The 13332-nt window shown below is 44.1% G+C and overlaps 1 protein-coding gene across 1 annotated transcript in view; it reads left to right on the plus strand.

Annotated features, from left to right (window-relative positions):
- The first annotated feature begins 489 nt into the window (after nt 1-489).
- The window catches only part of PITPNM2 (phosphatidylinositol transfer protein membrane associated 2), a 217989-nt gene continuing 205146 nt past the window's right edge, over nt 490-13332 (plus strand). The window contains exon 1 of the mRNA XM_077834846.1: nt 490-800. The gene's annotated coding sequence lies outside the window, so the exon portion shown is untranslated. The remainder of the gene's footprint in view (nt 801-13332) is intronic.

A 13332-nucleotide genomic window follows, 5' to 3' on the forward strand; every position in this document is an offset into this window, starting at 1 on the left:
ATTACCTCACTGTGGCCCCTTGGGGAAGTCAGTTGACTTCTTGATACCTCCGTTTTGCATGTGAGAAATGGGATAGAGATGCTGACTGTCCTCCCTTTGTAAAGCAGGGGGAGATCTAACCCTGAAGAGTGCAAGGGCAGTGGGCTAACCCTAGACCATTGCACCTGCCTACATCCCCTGGCGGAGCCTGGAAAGTTCTTGAGTTTAGTCCCAGGGCCCAGCTAGTTTGGAAGGGAGAGATTTCACTACCTCTCGCCCCACCTCTGTAAAGCACCCGTGAGCCGGTGCTGGGGTTTTCCCGCCAGCCTCACCCAAGCCCCTTCCAGCCTCAGCCGCTCAGAGCCCGGCGGTGCAGCTCCCAGGTGGCCCCTGCCCAGCCGGAGCAGCCGCGCTGTCGTACCCCGCCGCGGCCGGAGGGGGGCGCACCCCGCCTGGCTTTCCTCTCGTGCTCCCGGCGCCCAGAGTGAGGGAATGCCTGCGAGCCGGGGAAGGAAGTGGCCGCGCTCTGCAGCAGTGGGCAAGGCTCGCGCCGGGAGAGGCGGCTGCCAGCCGGGTCCGTGTCGCTGCCGAGGGGGAGCCGGGGCGCCCCTCCCCGCGGCAAGAGCCCTGCCAGGCAGCCGCCCAGGGATTGCCGCGCCAGCGGCTCCGAGGAGCCCCGCTGCCCTGCCCGCCTTCGCCGGGGATTATGCGAGAGGGGAGCGGGCAGGTCGGCAGCCCGCTCCTGGTAGCCGGGGAGAGCAGCAGCAGCCGCCGCCGCCGAGCGAGCGCTGGGGCCGCGACCGGCGGAGGAGCCGCAGCCGGTGCGTGGGGCGGGGGGGTGAAGCCGCTTCCCGCAGCTCGGGGGCCGGCGGGGGGCAGGCGCCGGGGCCGGCCTAGGCCGCTGGAGCCGGAGGGGGCGGCCGGCCCCGTGGCGACGCGGCTGTTCTGAGGGGCGCTCCGGCCTGGCCGCGGGGGGCCGGGCCGGCCCGCCGGCCGGCTGGAGGGGCATGCGGCGCAGGCTCTGGGCTGGGAGCCGGGCGCCGGGCGGGTCTCCAGGGGCTGTGGGCTCAGCCCCCCGCCTGGCCAGCCGCGGGATAGCGCAGGGGGGTAGCAGGTGGCTGGACGGGCCCCCGGCTGCTGGGCATCGCTCCCCGGGGAATTAACGTCTGTCTCCTCTGGGCGCCAAACCCCACTGCCCCGGGCGCGGGGAGGGATGAGGGTCCCCCCCTTCCGCTCAGTTACATGGGCGTGAGGGTGGCTCCCTGAGGGAGCGAGTTTCACCTTTCTCCAGCTGTTTCTTGGAGGGGGGGGGGGGATTCATTTTAACTCCCCCCGCCCCCAGCCGCCGCCGCCGCCTTTCTCAAGCTGGTCAGTTCTGTTGGATTCGCATGGCCGAATTGTGGATGGGAAAGCTACCTACCCCCTGTGTTGCTAAGAAACAACCTCATCAAGCTGCTGCACAGACTCGGGCATTAATGGTCACTTCTGTGCCCACAGGTCCAGTCTCGTGCTCGTGATTACTACAAAGAAACCTTTCAGAGAGATGGGGGTGTGTGTGTGTGTTTCTTTTAAATGTTCTTGACGCATGGACACTTCTGTCCTAGAGACAGCATTGTTTTGTTATTTGCACTGACAGCTTTTTTCTAATATGGATTTCTTCTGGTGCTATAGTTAGCAACACAGGGCTGGTAATGCACCGTAAGAGCAGGCTGTAAGGTAATACCAGTCACTTGCTGTTTCCAACTAAGTATTGCTAGGACTCTTCTGTGTTTTAACCCCCACTGTGGCAAACAGGGTGTTTTGCTAGCAAAAAGTTTCCTATGTAAATGAGGTGGTATAGTAGGAAAGACCGATTTTTTTGTAATATAATAATAATAGTCTTAAGAGCTGCGGCAATAACAATACTGTTTTACAGAAAAGATGAACTGTTCATGATCTAGTTAAAATAACCCATAAATATCCTAAAATGTGTAGTTGTCTTGTTTGCTAGCTACTTGTGCAGAGTGGCTTTCCTCTTAATTTTAGGCTGTAATTTGAATATAATCTGAGGAGATGTTTGTGTTTGAAAATATGAGGTAGCAGGTGTACCTGTCTCTTGTTTCAAACAAACAAATGGAACATTTTAGGTAGTTCATGTACTTGATGTGTATGAAATATTGCTGGGCTTCAGGGATACCACCCTGCTAGACTTTAAGGGTCATATAATTTTAATGCTAAAATTGATTATAAGCATGTGATTTATTTACCTTTGACCATAATCTTAAACTCGTAACTTGAAGGTTAGGTTTTTGGTTTGGTTTTTTTTGTAAATGAATTTAGCCTTACCAAAGGTGTCAGATTTGACATCCCTGGAGATTTCACTCTGCTCATCCCCAGAGCAGGTACAGCACAGGCTTTCCTCAAGCTGCCCTGTGGCACTTGTCAACTCTGACCTGGCTGGATCGCTTCGAGGGATATAGAAGGGCAGATCTGTCTAAATCCCATTTCAATTCTAACCTGTCTGCTGAAGGTTCCCAGCTAGTGGGCAGACTCTCAGGACAAGGGCACTTTTCAAATTGAAATGGAGCTGTGACCACCGGCTGGGTTTACATAATCCAGGGGTTCACAAACTTCTTTGCACCGTGACCACCTTCTGACAACAAAAACCCATGACCCCAGGAGAGGGAACTGAAGCCTGAGTCTTCCTGAGCCCCGCTGCCCCTGGTGGGGAGGCCAAAGTCCAAGGGCTTCAGCCCCAGTTGGGGGGCCTGTAACCAGAGCCCCACCACCCTTGGCTGAAGCCCTTTCGCTATGGCCCTGGGTGGTGGAGCTCGGGCTTTGTCTTTGTCCCCAGGTGATGGGGCTTGGACTTCTACCCCATCTCCGGGCCCCAGTAAGACTAATGCCAGCCCCGGCGACCTCATTAAAATGGGGTCGCAACCCCCCTCGTCCTGACCCACAGTTTGAGAACTGCTGACGTAATCTAGAAAAGAGTCACCAGATAAGAATAATAGAAATGTAGGACTGGAAGGGACCTCAGTCGGTCTTGTCCAATCCCCTGCACTGAGGAAAGACTAATTATTATCTAGACATTCCTGACAAGTGTTTGTCTAACCTTAAAAATCTCCAATGACAAAAGAATTCATAATTCAAAATCCATAGGTAATTTTTCCAGTGCTTAACTACTCTGACAGGAAGTTTTTCCTAATATCTAACCTAAATCTCCTCTTGCTGTACTTCAGGCAGCTTTGTCCCAAGCCATTCCCTCTGCAATCTGACTTGGCTTACCCCTCTGGGAAGAGAGGTGGAAGGGGCTTTTTCCCCTTTCAGGGATCTGATTCTCTGGTTATTTGGGTGTTGGAGCACCTGCGTGGAGGGAGGGGGAAAGCATCTCCGTGCTACTCTTTGTAAAGGGGCTCTAAAGAAACCTGTTGGTGCTCCTCCATCCACCTGCAAGGACTGAATTTGCAGTATTTCCTCACAGCCTGGAGAGCTTTTGGATTGCATTCTGGAGCTGCGTGTGTATATCCTCCCCATGGCACTGCACTGGTACGATCTGGCAGCATCAATAATGATGCTTTATAGAGTGCTGTTTATCCATAGCTCGCAAAGGAGGCTAAGGCATTACTATCGATAGTTAGGGAAATAGAGGACAGTTGACTTGCTCAAGATTGTGCCACACATCCATGGCAGGACTGGGAATAGAACCCAAGTCTCTGTTCTCCCAGTTCAGTGCCCTCTCCAGAGGCCCATGCTGCTTTCTGAAGATGGGCTGATTTTATTTCATTCTACTTTGGCTTATTCGTGACTTTTTAATGTAAACTTTATAAATATGTAATAGTTGCATTGAAAAAAAATCCTGTTCACTGATTCCGACTCTGTAGAGTCCATTCCAAGTGTCTTGGTTTTGCAGTACAGTGCAATAAAATGTAAATTGATGCATGTGCTCAAGTCCAAGTATGTGAGTAGTCCCATTAAAGTCAGTGGGACTGTGCAGTCTTTGTAAGCACAGAGGTTTAGTAATTAGTATGCACTGTCTTGATTTCATATTTGAATAAAGTGGACTCATAAAATTGCCTCTCCCTTTATTGCTTGATAACCCCCCTTTCTGCTCCCAATCCTTAATCCTCTGGAATATTTTTGTCATGTTTATTTCTGCCATGTCTGTTTTGTGTGCCTGAGTAATAGAAGAAGATTGATTGTGTTACAGAACACAATCATAGCTTCTAAGTGATTTTTCCACTCTCGAATAGTAGGCTGCCGCTTTTGGGCATGCACCATTCTGTCCTTTCACAGAGCTCATGCCTGATATGTTCAATTGACCTTTGTACAGCTAGTTATTTTAATGGTTGATCAGTTCATGGGTTGCTCGATGGCTGAAAAGCCTCAGCATGAAATACAAAGTGAAGAATAGCTAAGCATGACAGAAGAATGGCCACAGACCAGTCCTCTCTTGCGGTTCTATGTTGCAATGCTTCTTTACAATACTGTTGATGTATTCTGATCATGATAGCATCTCAAAGAGAGAGGGAGAGACATGTGAGGCTTAGGGGTTAAAAATGTGGCTTGTTACGTCTTACCGTTGATAGAGCAGACTCCTGATAGGATGTTAATTTGCATTAATCATATTTAAGTTTCCATAACTAACTTTTAATTAGAGCATGGTTGATACCAGCTTAATGAATGTACGTATGCTAGGCCATCTGCATGAATAAAAATTCTTTTTAATTCCCTTACTATTCCCTTTATGGCCCCTTAGATGCTTTTGGTGGCCATTTAAACAGCATATGGTAGCAGCTGTTCATCTTTTTAATATAACTTTTTTGCATCTGTGTTCAAGAAACAAGAATTGTATAAATAAACAACTATCTCATATCTTTAAAAATATTTTTTAAGTAACTTGGAACATGAAAAGGGGGTAAATTATGTCTAGGTGTGTGTATGAGAAAATGTTGCCTAATTTAGGACCTCATCCAAAGCCAGCTGAGGTTAATGGAGAGCCTTTTTTGTTGACTTCAGTAGGCTTTGGATCAGCTGTTGGGCTCCAGTTCAGCAAAACATTTATTTATGTGCTTAAGTCTCACTGAAACCACTGGAACTTAAGCATGCGCTTTAACTGTTTTGCTGAGTAGAGGTGGATTGTTCTTTCTTAATGTACTCTGATCCTAAATCTCCTCTTAGTTACAGTAACCTTTCACTAGAGTAACTCTAATGACTTCAGTAGAGTTAATCTTGATATACACCTTGGTTAGTGAGAGCAGAATGAAGACCTCAGAGAGTGATTTTTGGATTGTAGTTTATTTAATTGGCATCTTTCACCAAAACAATAGTTTCTGATACAATATCTCTGTTATTTTGGATTTGCCTCGGACAGCATATTTGAATGTCTTCAGTGTTGTGCATCGAACAGCCCAGACGTTTATTGTGGGTTGCCATCTGGTATGTGGGAGTTTTATGCGACTGCTAATTTAGTTAACAACCAATTTAGAAAGACTGTGTTTTAGCCTGTTGAGAAATGCTAAAAAGTTGCAAGTGAAAGTGGGATGTTTTGGGGTTTAATTATTTTATTGATTTGCTTTTTAATTTGAAATCTGTATCGCCTCTGAGAGTTTTTCTCTAATGTAGCATCACATCTTCCAGGTAAGTTCATTTTTTTAAAAGGCTCATTCAGCTGGCCCCAAACGGTTTTTTTTGTTGGAATTTACAGACTTCAGTAAAAAAAAATCTGTCCTATTTGTTGTGATATCCACATAATATTATAGCTAATTAGCCACACTATATTTTTTAACAAACTGTTATGTGAGGGCCTGATTCAAGAGCTGCAGAGTGAAATGGTGCTCTTTCTAGTGTAGAGTGGTAGCTGCTATTTATTTTTTTTGAATCTAGCATGACTCATTACTGTGAATTTGTGAGAATACAATAATGTGTTCTAGGACCAGTACAATCCACTGGGAAATATTTCTTAACCTGTCACTTTTCCTTTTAACATTTCCCTTTTAAGTTTTCTATCAAAAATGCATTTTTCTTATTTGAATAGTCCTAAATTAACTGTTTTCTCTAATTTCTGAATTTTTCCTCTTCTAATTAATTTTGAAGCTGATTTGTATAGAGAAGGAGAGCAATCAGTGTTTCTATTTAAAAAAACCAAAAAATTAGTGAGTGTTTTTCAGGCCCAGATTTCAGGTTTTGTAAACAAACAAGGGTTTTGCAAATCCCAATATGAATAGAAATGTAGTTGTGAAACTGAGGAGGGCTGAGGTGGAGAGAATAAAATTAAACCACATTTGTTTATAACTTTTCCCAGGCAATGTTGAGAATCCAAATACAACAACATTGCACTAGGGCAGGAGAATCTGAAATTGAAACTTTCTATAAATCTAAAGTGTATCTAGCTAGTTCAGTTTCAGTGTCTAAGTTAAGTGTGGTGCCAATTGTAAACAAACAACATAAATAGTGAACGATAAATTATTGGAAAATTATTAAAATTTTAATAACGTAAGGTGGGATTTTCAAAAATACGTTGCATCAGCCTCGCTCGGCTCCCTTTAAAGTTATTGGGAGTTTTACCCAATAGGGGTGTTAAGTCAGTGCAAAGAGCTCCTGAAAATTCTACTTATAAAGTATCAGTAACATGGGCAATGAGGTTAATACGTGTAACTATCTGAATAGTGCCTCTTCAGTGAATTGCACTGAGGGAACTGGGAAACAGTGTGAAAATACACCAGGTCTTATCATAGATGATCCTGGCTTCTGGTGCGTCACCTAAAATCTACAGGTGTCAGGAGTCAAATCTCCTTTCCATTCTGTGGGGTACAAAGGGCTACAGGGTTAAATGGTTTGGAGCCCTTGTGATCACCCTCTGCACAATGACAGATTTTGCCCAGAGAGGAGCATGGAAGGATTTTCCTTGTCAGAGGATAAATAGTGGAGGATGTGCCACAGAGAAAAAGGTAACTGAGCTTGAAAATGTGTGTGCAAGCTCCATCAATGAAAAGTAGGAAGAATCCAATAAGCTTAGAACTCAAACAACCCCTGGAGAGTACTTGGGAATACCTGAGGAAATCCATGCGCTCTGACCCACTCCTCGGCAGGAGTGCTAGGCGGAGCAGGTCAAGCCCCCTGACCCAGCTTACCGGCTGGAGTGCCTGGTGGGCGGAGTGGGTCGGGGCACAGGGACACCCATTTTTCTGGGGTCCTCCAGTTGGCCGGGTTGCCTGAGCACGGGCCCCGTTGGCCCAGTGGCTAATGCGCTACTGACTCCTGGTATCTGTAGATCTTCATAAAGGAGAGCAGGGAGGGATGCTGTGTAACAGTAAGAGCTGGCATTGCTGGTATATGGTGCCTTTTCATCTAAGGATCCTGAGGGATTTGATGAATGTTGACTAACCACTGCACAATACTCTTTATGTTCAGAACAGGATGCATGAGTATTACTTCCTCTGCCATTAAGTTGCAGTTGCCACCTGAGAGTGTGCAGCAACAAAACAGTTGAGGACAGGAATTGACAAAGAATATTTTAGCCAATAAGACTGTGGGTAGAATGTAATTGTCTGAGTTGGAATATGAGCAGCAGGCCAGGGTTACCTGGGCTCTTATAGAAGAGCAGTAGGATCTTTTATTGACCATGTGTCATTAGGACTTCAGTTTTTGCATCTCTTCCCAACTCAGTTGCAGCTCAGGGGTTCCAAATGAACTGCTTCTGGACTTTATTCCAGCTTTGATGCAGCAGCCAAAATGTTTTGCTCAGATGTGTCTGACAAGACTATAAGATCAGGAATCCTCAACCTGGTGAACAGTGAAATGCCCACCAATGAGAAAAATGTAAGGAGTTGGGTATCCTGGATAGTTTTGGAAGAGTTACACAGATTCCATTTGGTCTTGCATGGTGTTTAGACAGGTGTGCTCAGTGAGGGCCATGAAACTAACAGGAGACTTTATAACCGTTATGCGCACAGGGAAGGAACAGCACTTAGGCAGCTTGGAGAGAGACCTTGAATAAGATAAGCAATGGTGATTCACCACTAACTCTTCCCCCACCAGAGTGACTTAGCAGCTTAGCTCCCTAGCTGAGACCATGTACATCAGATTCCTGCTTGGAGTGAACTTTTATAGCCAGTTTATAAGCCTAGGTGACCAGGGGAAAAGGGCAGAGAATTGGCTAATGTCCTAAATGGTGTGCTGGAGAAATCAGAGTGGTAGCCGTGTTTGTCTGTATCAGCAGAAAGAACAAGGAGTACTTGTGGCACTTTAGAGACTAACAGATTTATTTGAGCATAAGCTTTCCTGGGCTAAAGCCCACTTCAGCATTCTTGTACTGTCTGGAGAGGTTATAAAAGACAATAGTGAGTTAATGGTTTAAAGTTTTTAATTTGTCATGGTGAGTGCAACTAATTTGATGGATAGAAAAGCTGACTATAATTTGTTTGGATTGCTGGTGCTTACATAACTAATCCTTAGCTACTAGTTCAAGCAAATTATCTGATTTAACCCATACAACCGTGTCCTCAAAAGGCATTCTCTTCTAATTGTGTAATGCCCTGCTTAGAAAGTGGGCATGTGTAACAGCACAAGCATATGGAGGACCTTGACATACCCGAACACTTCACTGTCGAGAGCCACTAGATAGGCGTTGTTATCCCAGGATGTATAGGAAGAGTCAGGTCCTTGCAAGATGTTGGAAGTATCATAAGGATTTAATTCTATTTAAGTGCTTTAAAAGGATATGGGAGGATTGCAGGTTTTATAGTACAGCTGTGGGTCACTACTCTTCAGTTTACACAATGTGTCCTGAATTGGTTAGTCATCAGGAATCTGGTTTAGGTTAGTCTCTAAGGTGCCACAAGTACTCCTTTTCTTTTTGCGAATACAGACTAACACGGCTGCTATTCTGAAACCTGTTTAGGGCTCAGTGAGTCACTCTTCTGTCTGCTCATTTTGAATTGAAGTCTATGAATTATGACTTCTTGGGAAAGCTGGCAGGGCTGTTGCCATCTCCGAAGAGGTAAAGAATACCATTGTGCCCTTGTATGTGAGTTTACGCTCAGGGTCCACTCCTGGTTCCAACAAAGTCACGAGGAGTTGGGAATTAATAGATTACAATTTTTCTTTTTTGCCTTCTGTCACAAAAAGGCACAAAATGGGGTGTGAATTTCTGTTGTGATTTTTTTTTTAAGCTCAATAGTTTTAGGTAATCTAAGAGGTCTTCTTTTAGGGAAAAGGAACAATATAGAATGATTTTTCTCTATGTGGGTGGTTTACTTACTTCAGTGTTGTTGTTCTTCACCCTGCCACTTTTCTTTAAAGGAAATAGAACATGGTTTTTTGTTTATCATGTCAGATGAAATTGAAATCCAAATATTTACATCTTCTTGCAGTATCTCAGGTTCAAAACCAATTGTAGGCGTTTCCAAGCTGTTAAATTTTCCCTTTCACTGAATCAGTTTTTCCCCCTGCATGATGGAAACATGGATCCTAATTTCTTTTCAATATTTCCTGGCCAGACTCTGCAGCTGGAAACACTTCCCTCTCAACCTGGCATCAGGCTCGTAGTGTTCTAGTCTGAACATACCCAAACTTTGTTGCTGGCCCCCTCTCTAGTAGCAAATAAAGTGAATTAAAGTGTGAGAAACAAGGGCAGAGATAGTTTAATGTCTAAATAACTGTGTATACCTCTGAAAACATGAATTTAAAATGCTGTGGGAAAAACAGAGGGCTTATCTCTCTCTAGATAACCCTTACCTCTTCTATAACGCCCTTTGTCTGACTATCTCAGAGCTCTTTGCAAAGGAGGTTGAAATATCATCTCCATTTTACAGATCTTTACACTGAAGCACCGAAGTGTAAAGTCATTTGTCCAAGTCACACAGTGAGGCAGCCAAAGAGCCAGGGAAAGAACCCAGGTCTCCTATCTCCTAAGCCAGTGCCCTATCTTTTGGTCCACACTAACTCTCATGAATATTCCCATGTAACTAAGCTGAGACTATTTTTCTGTTGAGCCGTTCTGACAGATCACTCATTTGGGCCCCTATCCTGTGCATTGTGTAGTCCCACCTAAATAAATGATATGAACAGAAGCACAGTAGGCACCATGGTGTGTGGGTTTTTGAGGGGTTGTGTGTGTGTTAGATGCCACATTTACAAAGGTTTGAAAACAGTATTTGAATTTACTGCTGTTTTTCCCCTACTTAGACTATGAAATATTGCAGCTAATTTAACTATCGAAGAAGTTAAACACTTGTTTTGTTTTTAATTGTGTCCACTGTAAAGTAACACTTTGAAGAATGGTTCCCAAATATACATTTAGCATGGCTACAATGTGTCCTATCTGTTTTGTGAACCCAGAATGACTCTTAAAGCTCACCATCTCTTCTGTAAACTCCCCTAAATGGGCTTTTCAACTACAGAATTTATTTAACACACAATAATTGCCAGGTAGAAATGCATATTAGGGCAAGCCTAATTGAAGCATTAACCTTTTGGCAGCAGCTCCTATGTAGCAAGCCTCTTTTCTAGACTCATGTGTATTTTATCAGTTTGTTTGTTTGTTTAGCGTAACAGGATGAGTTTTTGACTCTCTGCATACTTTGCTAGCTCTATTTGACAGGCTACTTGACCAGAGATTCATATAATGATATTATTTGAACCAGAGCACTGGAAATACATCATCACTGCTCGGAGGGGAAAAAGCCACATTGAATTAGGGGCTGATCTTTAACAGTGCTGATTATTTTTGCAAATCTGTGAGGAAAACTACTTAAAATGTTTTACTCTCGTACATTGCTTCCCATTCTGAGTTAATCGCCATACACAGTGGACTTTACCACAGAGATGCACCAGTTCTGTTACATGCTTCTCCTTTCCCTTGACCCTGTGGAAGGCTCTTCTGTAGGCCTGTCAAAGGGCTTGAGCTCTATAGATGGTGAGGGCATTTGTCTCTTCCCCCACCCCCATGGAGATTCTCTTGCATAAGATAACATTGACATCATCAGCATCCTCTTATGCTGCATGATGTGATATGCCCTGGAGGGGAATTTCCAGCAGCTGCCAGTGGGGAGTCCATGGGAAGTACTGTGGAACTAGGGTGACCAGATGTCCCAATTTTATAGGGACAGTCCTGATATTTGGGGTTTTGTCTTATACCTATTACCCTCCACCCCCATCCTGATTTTTCACACTTGCTGTCCGGTCACCCTATGTGGAACTGAATAGAAGCACTGGATAGAAGCACTGCAACTAGCCTGTGTCCAGCATGTATGTCAGGATGCCTGTAAGTTTATGGAGGGGGACCCCTGTCTCTCCTCAGTGAACAGTAAGAATTTCCTGTGGAATCAGCTTCCTTCTGCTGGTTTCTCTGCATTAGGGGATGATACTGTCAATTGTTAAAAGAAAAGGAGTACTTGTGGCACCTTAGAGACTAGCAAATTTATTTGAGCATACTTACCTCACTGGCAGTAATGGAATTCCCTCCCCTCCCCCCAAGCCTTGGTGAGGCCAAGTCCCTCCCTCCGTTACAACCATACAACCCTGTTGATTTTGGTAGGGCTGCAGAAATGTAACTGAGAGCAGAATGTGCCCCATATAAGCACTGGACTTGTTCTGTGTTGCAGGCTCTTCTTCAGAGAAAAGTTGTGGAGAATTTCAAATTTGGTTTTCGATTTTCAAAATGGGGCCACCTTTCCTAACACACCCTGCGGGAATAGTATGAAAATGATCTGTGTCAGTGTTTTTTATAGTACGAAACATGGCTGTAATAAAATGAGCACAGTTCTACTAGTACCTACTCACAATGTCTGCAATCTGCGTGTCTTTGAGCCATACCTGATAGCTTTAGTGACAAAACCCTGTTTTGACTCCCTGCTAGCAGTGCGGAGCTTAAAGAGCAGGCAGGAATATCTTTTATCTTGCGCATCATCAATAACGTTTTCATCTAAGTTGCGTTAGCAGTTTTTTTACTGCTGATGATCTGAGGCAGACCTTGACTTTTAGACCTCAAGTTGAGTTTGCAGCACCAGCAGTTAGAATATGCATCTTCTGTTTTAAACTGAAGTCACCAAGAGGATAAACTTGGAATCCCTGATGTCCGTTTTACAGCTGCTTCTCAGAGGAGAACTGCATTTTAATATTCCCACTAAGTACTTGAAAGAGATCTTGCAGTAAACTTGTAATTGTTAAACTTTTGTGCATAATTTGGTTATATTATTATGAAACGCTCCATGAAACCTAATATAAATGAGTTAAACTCTTAAAAACTTTATTTGTAGACGGGCATGAACTAGGTCCATTCATTTTTTTTCCCCCTCAGTGTACTCTAGTCAGGTTGTTATTTAACACCCTTTACTGTAGTATCTGTAAGGCAGATGTTAACATTGCACTTACTTATTTTTCATAGACTACTGAAGATCAGAGTTGTACAGTAGATTATGTAACTGAATACCAGCGTGAAGTTAAACCACTAACTTGGGGTGGGGGGAGGAATGGGTGAGATGCCTTTTCTCCAGAATCAGTTGCTGAATTGGCAATACATTCCTTCTGCCAACATATGTTAATCTGACTAGCTATAGCTGGAGTAAATATTTAAAGCTCTTCTAGCAAAGATTTCAGCAGCAAAACATTTAGCTTTTTTATATGATTAAAACTCTGATGTAAATCCTACCAAAGCTGTTTGCATTCAGGGATAAATCCAATTTAAAGCCAGCTTCCTAAGTCTGTTCATACTTAAGTCACTTGGGGTCTCTACCACTGAAGGCCAGCGGGACTGGCTCCTAAATTGTGGCCATATGCTACTACTATATCTAGGAGAGGGGAGAAATGTAGCTGAGCTCACTACTAATCCTGCATGAAAAGCATAAGCTCAACATCTCTGAGTTTATGGGGGTCTAAGGAAAGATAGGAGCAACGAGGGAAGGGAAATCCAAAGCACTGTACAGTACACTGGAAAGCCGACTTAACTTAATCATAACAAAGTTACTGTAGCTCAGGGCAGTAGCGTTTGTTTTATTTTTAGGTTTTAATTTTTGATTTCTCTGTGCTCCCGTCCCCCAGCTGTAAAATGGGGGTAATGCTTCCTTTGTCTGTCTTGTTTGCTTAGATTGTGAGCTCTTTTGGGTATGGACTGTCTCTCGTTATGTATTTGTACAGTGCCTAGCACAAAGGGACTTACCTTTCAGTTGGGGCCTCTAGATGCTATTGTAATACAAATGACAGCACTGGGGCCCAATGTTCTTAAGCTACTACAAGCTATTGCATCTTGAAGAAAACCTTTCTATGAAATATTTCTTAATCTGTAAAATAATGAAAGCTAGCAAATTATGCCAAACCTAAAAGATGTTTCCATTTGACTCATCGGTTGTCCAAAAGATGACACCATTTGCCTCA

The sequence above is a fragment of the Eretmochelys imbricata genome, chromosome 15 (assembly GCF_965152235.1).
Source record: "Eretmochelys imbricata isolate rEreImb1 chromosome 15, rEreImb1.hap1, whole genome shotgun sequence".
NCBI lineage: Eukaryota > Metazoa > Chordata > Testudines > Cheloniidae > Eretmochelys > Eretmochelys imbricata.